This window comes from Anomaloglossus baeobatrachus, chromosome 2 (assembly GCF_048569485.1).
Source record: "Anomaloglossus baeobatrachus isolate aAnoBae1 chromosome 2, aAnoBae1.hap1, whole genome shotgun sequence".
Taxonomy (NCBI): Eukaryota; Metazoa; Chordata; class Amphibia; order Anura; family Aromobatidae; genus Anomaloglossus; species Anomaloglossus baeobatrachus.
The window spans coordinates 281233687-281248758 of record NC_134354.1 but is presented as its reverse complement, the minus strand read 5'-3'; the positions used below and the strand labels follow the sequence as shown (position 1 = coordinate 281248758).

Below are 15072 nucleotides of genomic sequence, written 5' to 3'. Positions count from 1 at the left end.
TCCTTCCTCAGCCTTGGCTAAGGATATAGGTATCAGCAGCATCTGTGCCATTCGCTGATCCTTTTCGATGATCAAAGGCTCTTCTCCCATATTGATCATTATTACCTTAATTTCACCTTGATAATCTACATCAATTACTCCACCCACCATCACTGCTCCTTTTAAAGCAAAACTAGATCTTGTAGCTATTTGCCCATAATATGCTTTCGGAATCTGATATCCTAAACCTGTGGGAATGATTCCCACCTTACCTGGTGTTATTAACACAACCTTAGTAGAATGAAGATCCAATCCGGCAGACAAAGGGGTAGATCTCTCTGGTACTACTGTTTTTTTCTCCTTCAGTGGATGTTTTGAGTATTGCAGCTGCTTTATCTGCTTTGGAATTAAACAGACGTTCGAGTGAGTCAATAGGTACATGTGCATCTACATGAAACACAGTTGTTTTGGTATTCTGAATTAGTTCTTCAAGAATTTGCCATACCTCTTTACCCTACACCTCTTTACCATGGATCAACCAATTATGTCTTTTCCACCCCATTATCCAGGTGGCTAATCCATTTGCCACTGACCAGGAGTCCGTGTACAAATGACATTCATGTCCTTGCTCAAAACTTACAGCAAGGAAGACAGCATACAATTCCGCATACTGACTGCTCTTTCCCTCTCCCTCCATGGTAATGTGTTTTTCCAACTTTGGATTGTATGCTACACTTTCTCACTGTATTTTTCTATTGACATACCTGGCAGATCCATTCATGAACCAGGCGTGCCTCTGTTGATCTTCTGACAAGTCTGAATAGCTCTGTCCCCATTTGACTGGAGAGTCTTCCATTTGAGCTGCTTGGAGAGGATTCACTCCTGGATCCTCTGATATTTCAGCAATTTTTTCATGTAAGGTGGCAACTCCACCTTCTCCTTTCTTTGCCCTTTCTGAAATTTACCATTTCCATTAAATGATACATATTTCCTGGGCATGTCGTACCCTGTTGGTTTTAGGGTTTGATAATACCCATTGCATTATGGGTATCTGAGGTCCTAATAGGACTACATGTCCTATTGTCATTTGTTCAGCATCCACTAGTGCCCAGTAGCACGCTAGTAGCTGTTGCTTGAATGAGGTATATTTTTCTCCTGTATTCAGCAATTTACGGTTCCAAAATCCAAGGGTTTACTCTCTTTGCCCCTTGCTTTTGCCACAATGATCAATTTGCATACAGGTGTTGCACGGAAATAAGTAATTTAATGTCCCCTTTCTTAATTGGCCACAAGTCTACAGCTTGTTGAATGGCGTATTTGGCCATTTCAAAAGCATTTTGTTGTTCCTCACTCCATTCAAATTCATACTTTTTCCAAGTCACTTTGTACAATGGAGCAATCAATTGCCCCAAATATGGGATATGCTGTCTCCAGAAGCCAAAAAGACCTATGTATGATTGGGTCTCTTGTTTTGACTTTGGAATAGGGAAATTGATTATTTTCTGTCTTGCCTTGGGTAAAATTTCCCTATGTCCCTTGTTCCATTGGATTCCTAGGAACTTGACCGACTGAGCCAGTCCTTGGACCTTAGCATCATTAATCTCCCACCCTTTGGATCTCAGTGAGAATAGTTTGGTCAGCTGATCTTTTACTGACTATTCATCTTTTCCCTGTATCAGTATATCATTGATATGAGAGAACTGCATTTCTGCAGACAATGGGAACGCATCCAAGTGTGCCACCGTCCGGTGACAGATAGTTGGACTATATATCCAACCCTGAGGCAACCTAGTGAAAGTATACTGCCTCCCTAGCCATGTGAAGGCAAACTGATCTTGCACCTTCTCCTCTATTGGTATTGCGAAAAAGACATTAGCCAAATCTATCACAGCATACCAGGTACCATCATGACTTTGAATATTTTCAACAATATTGATAATACAGGAACAGCAGCGGTCAAGGGAGGAGTATGCTTATTCAACTCCCGATAATCCACTGTCATTCTCCATGATCCATCACTTTTTTTACTGGACAAATTGGGTTATTCCATGCAGTGGTTGTAGGACGCATTACTCCTACTCCCACCAATTCTTTGATGGTTTCCCCAATTTCTTTATGACCCCCTGGGATCCTGTACTGTTTCATAGCTACCATTTTAGTAAATAGGGGAACATGAATTGGTGGCATTTTAACTTTGCCCACCATTACTGTGTTACAATGTACAAGATCCTGTTTTTGGACCCCGAAGGAAAATTTTCCTTCCTTCAGATGCAGGGTCATTCCCTTCAATATATCTATGGACCAAGATATATTCAGGGATAGGGATAACCAACACACTGTATTTTCTGATGGGTTAATTCCCTATTTTTAAAGCAACCGGGGTTTGTACACCCATTGTCACTTTTACTCCTAGCCCACCAATTTTAATCTTAGGGCCTTTAAACTTCTGTGGATTTCCATAAATTAAAATAGCCTCCGCCCCTGTATGAATTAAAGTGGGGACTCTTTGAACATTCCCCCCTTTCTAATGAATTTGCAAATGTACATGGGGGCATTAATTCCTTTTTATCCAAATAGGGGCTTGGCTGGCTACCTATGCATCACTATCTGATGCAGACTATAGCTTGTGAGTAGGGGCAGATTCTGCCACACTTTTCCCACTTGCTCTGTTCCCAAGCACTTCAAGATATCGTCTCTCATTTTGGGAAAAATCTTCCACAGTCACACTGTGACGCCGTGGACCCCAGGGGTCACAGAATAACAACACCACATACACACACCCCCTCCCCCTGGTCAGAAACACCAGTCAAACAAAACCCTTGTTGCCTCCCTCCAGGGTCTGATGTCCACACCAGGTGGGGCAGAGCCAGACGGTTGGCCCCACCCACCGAGGAGTTCACAGGCCTGGAGGCGGGAAAAGAGAACAGATTGTAGTAGACAGTGGAAGTGAGAGGAGTAAAACTGTTGGTGTGTGTCTGGGTCGGAGCCCAGGCACAATCAACAAGGTCGGAAGACGGTGGTGGCCGTCTGCAGGAGTTGGTGGAGGTCAGCGGAACCGTAGGACCGGGGTCGGGCGGTGGCCCGCCGGTACCGAACCGAGGAGCAGATTGAAACCAAGCGCCAAGGCAGGGTACTCAGACCCCGACTAGGCTCGGAAGCCACCGTAAAGGTCAAATTCTCTGATTGCAGTCTGGACCTCAGGGGTTCATTCCCAACTAAGTCCCGTCAGAAGGCAACAGCCCAACCCGTCCGGATAAGAGCCACCACCAAGGGCCAGAGATCCAAGGGCCAGCGCCTGCGGGCAAAACGGGCTCTCCCGACACGTACACGCCGGGGAGCGGACTACCCGTGGAAGCCATAGGAATCAAACACATACACATAGGTGCAGGGAAAGACAGCCACCATCAACCCGTCCGGGGAGAGTGAAAACACCGCAGCCGACTGTGGGCCCCGTCCATCCAGCCGTTTGGTTTACCAGAGACTCTGTCCTTGTCTACCTGAGTGAGTACACCAGTGCCATCCGGCACCGCGCTGCACCACAACGTTGCACCCGCGCCCACGCTGCCTCCCCGCATTGGCACCTGCACCTATCCCTCCTCCCTGCTCCCCAACCAGGGCCCCGGGACCAACAGCCCCTACCCACGGAGGGGTCAACACCTTAGCTGCTGTCCGCCATCGCTCCCGGGATCCCCAGTCACCAGCAGCGGTGGTGCCCACCATCACCACAACCCGTGGGTGGCGTCACAACTGACATCCCACCACAAACCTACCCCACTTTTCACTCGCAGGCGAGGAGGCGCTGCTCGAGTCCCCCGGGTCCGGCCCATGCTCGAGCCACCGAGGAGCAGAAGCACCGGACCCGAGCGCCAGCGATTCCCAGGCGAGCGGCGTTCCCGACCCCTCCGCCCCCGACAACACAACTGCGGATATGAGGTTTTACATCCTCTATCTAGATGGGCTGTCCATCCTCATCATATTGCGGATTTTCCCCACCATCCCATGCTTGGAATCATGTTGTTTTATATTCTGTTCTTTCAGATCTCTTTTTAATGGATTTCACAGTAATCCTCCCAGGTGGATCAATAGTAGGATCTGGGAAATCTTCCCAGTCTTCATCAGAGGAGGTGGTATGCCACACATCCCTATCCCAATGATCCAGATCCCAGGCTACAGAGGCTGATGCAATACTTTTATGCACCTTTTCTTTGTTAACTCTACCTCTGCGTTTTTATGCTTGTTTTGAGCTACCTTTACTGCAGCTTTTTCCGCAACATTCTGATAATGTTCCAGCTTGTCACGGAGTAAGCGAGTATTACATTCTAACGCCACTTTTTGTCCTCCGATCTCAACTACTTTTTGTTCCATTTGTGAACACTTTCTTTATATATTGGTATTCCGCTCATGCATAACTCGGTAGGCACTGAGCAAAATCCACATACGTTGTCCTAAAGACACTACATCACCTGCCTTTGTGGGGAATCCCATGAGTACAGAAACAACACCATAGGGTTCTGAGGCTAACTCCCAATTGCGTCTCCCCAATGAAACTGCATCACCTACCTTTGCAGGGAAACCCTCGAGTAATTTTAACAACATCGAGAGACTCATTGCGTCTTTTGCAGAGACCCCCATGAGTACAGAAACAACATCATGGGGGATTCCATCACCTGCCTTTTGCAGGGACCCCCATGAGTACAGAAACAACATCATGGGGGGTTCCATCACCTGCCTTTTGCAGGGACCCCCATGAGTACAAAAACAACATCATGGGGGGGTTCCATCACCTGCCTTTTGCAGGGACCCCCATGAGTACAAAAACAACATCATGGGGGGGTTCCATCACCTGCCTTTTGCACGGACCCCCATAAGTACAGAAACCACATCATGGGGTTCTGAACCCTTGAGCTTGTTCTACCAGGGTTCAGCCAATCCACAGCAATGCATCTCCTGTGCTATAACAATTATCCCAGCCAGGGATCTCCACACAATCGTCCTCCTTTTTCCCTTTCTTAAAATTTTTTCCTGGCTTTGTGCCAAAAAGTCAAAAAATTTGGCCTAGTGCCAACAAATTATTCTCTTGCTTGAATAAATTAGGACGGGAGGATTATTTCTTATAAACAATTTTCTTAAAAACTTTTATACTTCTGGAATTATAAAGATCTGGATTGGTGCCAAAAAGAACCCACCTGCAAAATCAATCTATTCCATGGCACCTTCTTCTAATATACCACTCAAATGCACCCTTCCAGAGATTCACTATCCTGCTGACTACGCCAATTTATGTCTTACCATGTCAAAGTGACAGGGCGGATACGCCCCTACTTACATAATGCTCACTAATATACAAATTAGGCACACTGAATACAGTTTTATGGTAAAACAATAATGTAACAATTTATTATGATAGCATCAGGATAATGTTCAATTATGGAATGGCAGAAACAATATTACCCTGTTCTATTGATTCAATTAATGTAAATCATAGTATATAGAGAAATAAACATCAATACATTACCGAAATATTGTAGCATCACTTCCCCACCGGAGGGACCACGGTCAGCGAGCAGGAAATACTCTGGTATCACCATCACAGAAGAAGTGTGTCCACTAATTTAGGAGCGTCCCTAACTCACTGAACAGGGTCTCCTTTTTTTTATACACAGCTGTTTAAGCTAGATCATCAGTTTCTTGCAAAGTTAAAGTTTTTACTTAAATTTTATGATTATCCACCACACAGTGCTTCAAGGTTGTCTCTTACTAATATAACAATCCAAAGTTTGTTTGTAAGGTTTGTTTGCTGTTGTCTAACATCTCAAAGTTCACTGGTATGTTTTCACCAAGTTAACGCCTCATGTTCAGGCATAATGCTCTAAGATTCTAGCACATGGACATCATGACTTTCATAATCACTATTCTGAAGACTGGATACCTATTTTAATCCAATCACTCACTCATATTTGTCTCATTCGTATCACAGCGGTGCGGGCTTCAAAGAAATGGTGCCCAGAATCGGCGTATGCACAGATTGAGCTCTCAGCTCAAAGAAAAGCTGAGATCTCATCTGCGCACGCGCCACCACCAGGCACCATTTACTTAGGTCCGCTGCTGGGAGAGCAATGGGCCTGAGGTGGCGCGTGTGCAGATGAGATCTTGAGCCGAGAGTTCCATCTGTGCACACACCAACTCCGGGTGGCATTATTTGAAGCCGACAGAGCATCTCACCCGCCACATCGCCCTGCTCCACACAGCAGCCAGCACAGCACCCATTCTCCACCTCCTGGTAAGCTACATTCAGATATCGCACCCCTCATTTTCCTCCCAAATTTTTGGGAGGAAATGTGTCTTATAATCGGAAAAATATGGCACTTCCTTTGACCGTTGGATTTTTTTACACTTCACGTAAGCTTTTCAAATGAATCCTTCATTTATCTACTGAGTTAGTCCTTAAGGCAGAATTGCCTCTAAAAGATATGAGAAGACAAAAGTTAGAGATGGAAGATTTTTTTTTTTGTGCATTTGAATATCAGAAAAATTGCATTCGAGAACACCTTTGTATGAAGTTTATACTTTTCTTTTGTTTATTGATTTCATATATACCTCCTAGGCGTAATAAACAGATTGTGGTAATTTTTTAAATTGTATTTTACGTAGGCAATGTTGAAGAGCTTGGAAAATTGTACACAAAGATTTCTGAAGCAACCAATGCTGAACTGCAACTCCGTTGGGCTCAAATTGTCATAAAAAATGATTATCAAGATCACTTTCACAAAGTTAGAGATTTCCTGCTCAGCCAAGTAAGTCAATGGGATTATTTGCTAGAAAGTTGTGAGAATATTTAAAGGGAACCTGTCACCAGATTTGGTGACTATAAGCGGCGGCCACCACCAGTGGGCTCTTATATACAGCATTCCAGAATGCTGTATCTGAGACCCCAGGCCATGCTGTTTAACGTATAAAACATTATAATACTCACCTAGGGTGGTGGTCTGGTCCGATGGGTTTCTGTTCGGTCCGATGCCTCCTCTCACTGGTCCGACACCTCCTCTCTGCTGCGATCTCCGTCCTTTTTCTATCCATCCCAAACCGGCATTGCGGTCCTGCGCAGGTGCACTTTAATATGCCCTGCTGAGGGAAGATCAAAGTAGTGTAATGCGCAGGAACGAGGGAAGAACGCATGCGCACTACAATACTTTGATTTTCCCTCAGCAGCGCATATCAAAGTGTGCCTGCTCAGGACCTCTATGCTGGCTAGTGTGCATGACGTAGGGCTTGTCATGCACACGGGCCTCAGAAGGAGGACTGCGCCAGACCGGAGGGAGGAGGCCCCGGACTGGAGAGCAGCGACACCCATCGGACTGGACCCCCCCCCTTCCTTCCCCAGGTGAGTATTATAAAAGTGTTTTTTACGTTCTACAGTGTGACCTGGGCTCTTATATACTGCTTTCTTGAATGCTGTATATAAGAGCTCAGTGGTGGTGGCCGCAGCTTATGGTCGCCAAATCTGGTGACAGGTTCCCTTTATTAGAGGTCCACATACCTGAAAATAATTGCTAGCCTAAATACTTAGCATCTTGAAAACTGTTTCTCCAGACTCCACAAAAAAAGAACTTTTTTTTTTTTCTCATTTTTTTCCTCAGTGAAGAAAGATTGTATTTTTGACAAAAAGTGTGTGATATACACATACAGTACCAGTAAAAAGTTTGGACATACCTTTTCATGCAATGGCTTTCTTTGTTTTTATTGGAATGTGCACGTTTGATTCAGACTGAAGAAAGCAAAACTGAAAAATATACCAATATATATGTATATTTATGTAAACACAAAAGTGAACAAAAAAAAAAGTACACCTATTTTGTATTGACTTGTCCAGGACAACGAGATCTATAAAAATCTCACACTAGTCAATTCCTTCAGTGAACACCATTAAAAAAAAAAAAGTAGCAAAAGTCTGTCTTTTGAAAATAGAATAAAACGGTATCAAAAAGTCATATATTGATAGAAATGGTGCCATTGAATAAATCTTCTTGTCCCACAAAAAACAAGCCACCATACATCTCCGTCAGCAAAAAAATAAAAAAGCTATAGCTCTCAAAATACAGCAATGCTAAAACAATTTTTTTTCAATACAATAAATGTAAATGTACTATCATTGTAATCGTAATGACCCAAAGAATAAAGCTGTCTCATCACTTTTACGACATAGTAAATAGAGTAAAAAAAATAAAATCCTATATTGCTGTTTCTTCTTGATTTTTTGATTTGAAAGTGGACTAGAAAGCTATCAAAGTCAGTTTTTTTGGGAAAATTCTGTGTTGGGTATGAACACTGAACATTGGGTTCCCTCATCTGTACTCAAGATAAAATAGACAGTACAATTTGTTGTGCAATTTTTGCTGTTACCCTTGTAAAAAGTAAAGTAACAATGAACTTCTTTGTCTTGATTTAGTTGAGTGGTTCTTGCCATATTCGGTCTTAGATCTCTGTAAAAACACACCTGATGGCCAGGGCCGTATTTACCACTAGGCACCTGTGGTCCGGTGCCTAGGGCGGCGCGATGCGGGGGGGCGGCGCCTTCTAGCAGCAAAAAAAAAAAAAATAAATAAATAAATAAATATTTTTTTTTACCTATCCCACTAAATCCGCAGTCTTTTCGCAGGGGGGGGGTCGGGGTAAAGGGGGGTGTTGTGTTGGGCGCACGGGCGCCCCTCTATTGATTTGTATGTATCCGCGTCTTTAAAGCGGATACAAATACACTGCAGGCAATGGGCACAGGGAGCTGATTGAACCCGGAACTGCCGACAGCTGCATTTCCGGGGTCACAACACGCGCGCTCCAATCAGCTTCTTGCCAAGAGCTGGGACATCCAAACCTGTGCAGAGCTCACAGCAGGCACCAGTGTGACGTCTGGAGGATAATCACCGGGTCCGGAGCAGGTAATAAGCTGTCTATATGTGAAGGGGGGGCTTTACTGCTAACTGTATGTGATGGGGGGGACGGGAGCACTGCATACTCAGAAATGCCTGTGCTAACTGTATGTGATGGAGGGAGGGGTGCACTGCATACTCAGAAATGCCTGTGCTTACTGCTAATTGTATGTGATGGGGGAGGGGCGCACTGTATACTCAGAAATGCCTGTGCTTACTGCTAATTGTATGTGATGGGGGAGGGGCGCACTGCATACTCAGAAATGCCTGTGCTTACTGCTAATTGTATGTGATGGGGGGAGGGGCGCACTGCATACTCAGAAATGCCTGTGCTAACTGTATGTGATGGGGGGAGGGGTGCACTGCATGCATACTCACAATTAGCAGTAAGCACAGGCATTTCTATGTGATGGGGGAGGGGCGCACTGCATACTCAGAAATGCCTGTGCTAACTGTGATTAGCTGAGGCTGGGGGGAGAGAGGCTGAGGCTGGGGGAGAGGGAGGCTGGGGGGAGAGAGACGCTGAGGCTGGGGGGAGAGAGAGGCTGAGGCTGGGGGGAGAGAGAGGCTGAGGCTGGGGGGAGAGAGGCTGAGGCTTGGGGGACAGGCTGGGGGGAGAGAGAGGCTAAGGCTGGGGGGGAGGCTGGGGGGAGAGAGAGGCTGAGGCTGGGGGGAGAGAGAGGCTAAAGCTGGGGGGGGGCTGGGGGGAGAGAGAGACTGAGGTTGGGGGGGAGGCTGGGGGGAGAGAGGCTGAGAGGAGAGAGGCTGATGCTGGGGGAGGCTGGGGGGAGCGGGAGGCTGGGGGGAGAGAGAGAGGCTGAGGCTGGGAGGAGGGAGGCTGATACTGGGGGAAGCTGGGAGCAGGGAGGCTGATGTTGGGGGAGGCTGGGAGGAGAGAGGCTGATGCTGGGGGAGGCTGGGAGGGGGAGGCTTGGAGGAGGGAGGCTGATGCTCAGGGAGGCTGGGAGGCTGATGCTGGGGGAGGCTTGGAGGAGGGGGTCTGGGAGGCTGGGAGGAGGGAGGCTGATGCTGGGGGAGGCTGGGAGGAGGGAGGCTGATGCTGGGGGAGGCTGGGAGGAGGGAGGCTGATGCTGGGGGAAGCTGGGAGCAGGGAGGCTGATGCTGGGGGAGGCTGGGAGGAGAGAGGCTGATGCTGGAGGAGGCTCATGCTGGGGGAGGCTGGGAGGAGAGAGGCTGATGCTGGAGGAGGCTGATGCTGGGGGAGGCTGGGAGGAGGGAGGCTGATGCTGGGGGAGGCTGGGAGGAGGGAGGCTGATGCTGGAGGAAGCTGGGAGCAGGGAGGCTGATGCTGGGGGAGGCTGGGAGGAGAGAGGCTGATGCTGGATCAGGCTCATGCTGGGGGAGGCTGGGAGGAGAGAGGCTGATGCTGGAGGAGGCTCATGCTGGGGGAGGCTGGGAGGAGAGAGGCTGATGCTGGGGTAAGCTGGGAGCAGGGAGGCTGATGCTGAGGGAGGCTGGGGGGAGAGAGGCTGATGCTGGGGGAGAGGCTGCTGCTGGAGGCGTGGGGAGAGAGGCTGCTGCTGGGGGAATGAGAGAGAGGGGCCAATGCTAGAGACAGAGGACAAGGGTTGAGGGATAGTGCAATGACACTATCGATGGGGGGGAGTGTAAGGACTCAGAATAAGAGGGGGGCAGCATTGGGAGCTCATTATGGAGAAGTGGCAGCATGTGTGGGCTCAGTATGGAGTGGAACAATGTAGGGGAGTCAATATCAAGAGTGGGGTAGTGTGTGTGTGTGTGTGTGTGTCTCAGCATAAGCGCTAGTGTGGTGGTCTTAGTATGATGAGTGGGGCAGCATGGAGGTGTCATTATGGAAAAAAGGAAGGCAGCCTTAGGAGCTCATGGAGAGAGGCAGCATGCATGGGACATTGTGAGGAGGGGGCAGCATGCACGGGACACTGTGAGGAGGGGGCAGCATGCATGGGACATTGTGAGGAGGGGGCAGCATGCATGGGACATTGTGAGGAGGGGGCAGCATGCAAGGAACATTGTGAAGAGGGAGCAGCATGCATGGGAAATTGTGAAGAGGGGGCAGCATGCATGGGACACTGTGAGGAGGGAGCAGCATGCATGGGACATTGTGAGGAGGGGGAAGCATGCATGGGACATTGTGAGGAGGGGGCAGCATGCATGGGACATTGTGAGGAGGGGGCAGCATGCATGGGACATTGTGAGGAGGGGGCAGCATGCATGGGACATTGTGAGGAGGGGGCAGCATGCATCGGACATTGTGAGGAGGGGGCAGCATGCATGGGACATTGTGAGGAGGGGACAGCATGCATGGGACATTGTGAGGAGGGGGCAGCATGCATGGGACATTGTGAGGAGGGGGCAGCATGCATGGGACACTGAGGAGGGGGCAGCATGCATGGGACATTGTGAGGAGGGGGCAGCATGCATGGGACATTGTGAGGAGGGGGCCGCATGCATGGGACATTGTGAGGAGTGGGAAGCATGCATGGGACACTGTGAGGTGGGGGCAGCATGCATGGGACACTGTGAGGAGGGGGAAGCATGCATGGGACACTGTGAGGAGGGGGCAGCATGCATGGGACACTGTGAGGAGGGGGCAGCATGCATGGGACACTGTGAGGAGGGGGCAGCATGCATGGGACACTGTGAGGAGGGGGCAGTATTCATGGTACACTGTGAGGAGGGGGCAGTATGCATGGGACACTGTGAGGAGGGGGCAGTATGCATGGGACACTGTGAGGAGAGGGCAGCATGCATGGGACACTGTGAGGAGGGGGCAGTATGCATGGGACACTGTGAGGAGGGGGTCACATGCATGGGACACTGTGAGGAGGGGGCAGCATGCATGGGACACTGAGGAGGGGGCAGCTTGCATGGGACATTGTGAGGAGGGGGAAGCATGCATGGGACATTGTGAGGAGGGGGCAGCATGCATGGGACATTGTGAGGAGGGGGCAGCATGCATGGGACATTGTGAGGAGGGGGCAGCATGCATGGGACATTGTGAGGAGGGGGCAGCATGCATGGGACATTGTGAGGAGGGGGCAGCATGCATGGGACACTGTGAGGAGGGGGCAGCATGCATGGGACACTGTGAGGAGGGGGCAGCATGCATGGGACACTGTGAGGAGGGGGCAGCATGCATGGGACACTGTGAGGAGGGGGCAGCATGCATGGGACACTGTGAGGAGGGGGCAGCATGCATGGGACACTGTGAGGAGGGGGCAGCATGCATGGAACACTGTGAGGAGGGGGCAGCATGCATGGGACATTGTGAGGAGGGGGCAGCATGCATGGGACACTGTGAGGAGGGGGCAGCAAGCATGGGACACTGTGAGGAGGGGGCAGCATGCATGGGACACTGTGAGGAGGGGGCAGCATGCATGGGACACTGTGAGGAGGGGGCAGCATGCATGGGACACTGTGAGGAGGGGGCAGCATTCATGGGACATTGTGAGGAGGGGGCAGCATGCATGGGACATTGTGAGGAGGGGGCAGCATGCATGGGGCATTGTGAGGAGGGGGGAGCATGCATGGGACATTGTGAGGAGGGGGCAGCATGCATGGGACACTGTGAGGAGAGGGCAGCATGCATGGGACATTGTGAGGAGGGAGCAGCATGCATGGGACATTGTGAGGAGGGGGCAACATGATGTGAGGACAATGTGCAGATCATATTTCATAATTGAGGAAGGTGTGGTGGGTATAATTTATAAGGGAGGGCAGTGTGTAGTATATTAGGGTCAGTGTGACAGTCACAGTATATAAGTGGGGACGGTGTGGTGGGAATATTTTATACTCATGCTGTTTTGCTGTGCCTGTGGTGATTCCCATTGGGGGGGGGGGGGTTAGTGCCCTTCGTTTCTCATTGATACTTTTTAAAGTGTTTTACAGAGTAGATCTGCCTTAAACAGATGTTGTGTGCGAAAACTCAGTTTTACGTTGTCACTAAGGGGCGCGACCACTTAAAGTGCCTAGGGCAGCACGAAGGCAAAATACAGCCCTGCTGATGGCCACAATAACATTCAGAAGGCCGGTAACTCCAAAAGCGAGCTTAGAATGGCTACCAATGAACAGGGTGCTTCATTAAAAGTGACCACCTGACAAATATGTTTGAGAGAATGCCAAGAATGTGAAAAGCTTCCTTTAAAACATCAATGCATCAATTTTTTTTAGTCTCCTAGGTACAGATCTTCCAGAAAAATGCTTGAGTTCCCCATAGACGTCCATTATACTCGGTAAATGAGTTGAGCTTGTCTGAGCATCAAAATGCTCTTACAAGTACCGAGCACCCGATCATGGTAGTGCTCGTTCATCACTACACAATGGTTATGGTTACAATTATGTTTCAGTTGCAGTACAAACACTCAATCTGCAAACGCATGATGCTCATTTTTCATTTTCACAATCAGTCTCAAAACGTTTGGCCACGACTGCAGATTTGTGCAAATCCTTTTGAAACTCAGTGTAATATTGAACACATTTGATTTTGTTGAGATTAGAGCTCTATTGGAGCCACATCATCATTAGCAGGACTCCTTGTTCTTCTTCTTTACACTAAAGTTAGTTCTTAATGACATTGGTTGTTTGGTGTCATCGACCTGCTGCAGAATATATTTGGAATCAATCGGATGCGTTCCTGATGGTATTACATGATGGTTAAGGATGGTTACGTATCTGTATGTATTTCACTGCATTGCAAACATCTAAAAATAGGTAAAGTTAAGGCAGTGTTTGACCCCAAAAATGTGGTACTGCATTGCAGCTTTTTTCTATTCAAATGAAGTAATCTTCATGGAAGACAAATTGTACCTTTCACATGGAAAGAAGGCTAGGTGTCTCAACAATACACAAAAACATTAGAATTGGGGTCCCCAAAAAATGACAGCAGGTACAGTTTGGACTGTAACAGACAATTGGGTTCCCAAAGGGTGGGAGGGCAGTACAATACTGTGTCTGCAGGCAACAATGAAGCATTGTGAAGGTTCCTTGCACGTTTGGGGCTGCATTGTAACAAATGACATTGGAGATTTAGATAACATTAATGGTGTCCTCAATGCTGGGAAGTACAGGCAGATGTTTATCCATCATTCAATACCATCAGGGAGGTATCTGGCTGTATGTTTTTGTGTTATTGTTCTGCTGCAGAAAAAACTTGGAGGCAATCAATATAATAACTGATTTACACATCAAGAAGAATGAGGAGCCCTGGAAATACTGTCGCTCAGCGGTTAGCACTTGCAGCGTAGGGTTCAAATCCCACCAAGGACAACATCTCCAAGGAGTGAGTTTGTTTGCTTGGGTTTCCGCCGGACAATCTTGGGGTTTTTTTATGCTCCAAAGACAATACTAATAGGGAATATCAACTGTAGCCCCAATAATCATACCCCTCCCCCCTTCTAGAGTCCTGAACTCTGCATAAAGTGTCTTTTTGGGATTCCATAAATAGAGTAGGATTTGCACAAGTCTACATACACAGAAAATATTAATGCTTCTATTCATATATAGCAGCATATTTTGCACACCTGCCTAAAGCTTTTGCACAATAATTTGTGTATGTATATGAACACACACCGTTAACATAAATTTTCCTTTTTACTTCCTCTACCTACTATACTTTTAGGGAAAACAAAAGTATACATTGCCATTGTATCGAGCTATGCAAGCTGGATCAGAGTCTGCTCGTGTTTTAGCGATTGAGACCTTCAAGCAAACATCTCCACAGCTCCACTCTAATGTCCGCAACTATGTGAAAAAGATCATGGGATTATGAAGTGTCGTTTTGATTCTGCTGAATACTATAAGAGAAAGCATCACATATTCCGTTGTATGTGCCATTACTAATAATTTCCAATTATTGCTTCAGTTGTGGAGACATCAGTCTTAAATCTTAACATTTGTAATTTTTACAGCTCTGGTAAACAATCTGTAATGTGCAATTATCAGGAAAAAATAAAACAATTCAGAATGCTTTTTAAATCTAAGTAACATCACAGTCTACAGGAAAATGCCTTCAGTTAATGTATGCTTTTGTGTAACCATCGTAAACTCATGTTTGGTAATGCTCATAACACTTAATGAAGTCAATTTATAAAAACACTATCAATTGTTGATGCTGAAATAATCTTTTGCATTCATACAAAATATCATCTTATACTGGGTCTATAGCATACCT

General features: G+C 47.4%; 1 long non-coding RNA gene across 1 annotated transcript; it reads left to right on the top strand.

The window, feature by feature from the left end:
* The first annotated feature begins 6633 nt into the window (after positions 1–6633).
* Positions 6634–14870, top strand: LOC142289859 (uncharacterized). The gene is made up of 2 exons (XR_012750178.1): positions 6634–6773; positions 14521–14870. It is a non-coding gene; the product is annotated as an uncharacterized LOC142289859 (long non-coding RNA).
* The last annotated feature ends 202 nt before the right edge of the window (positions 14871–15072 follow it).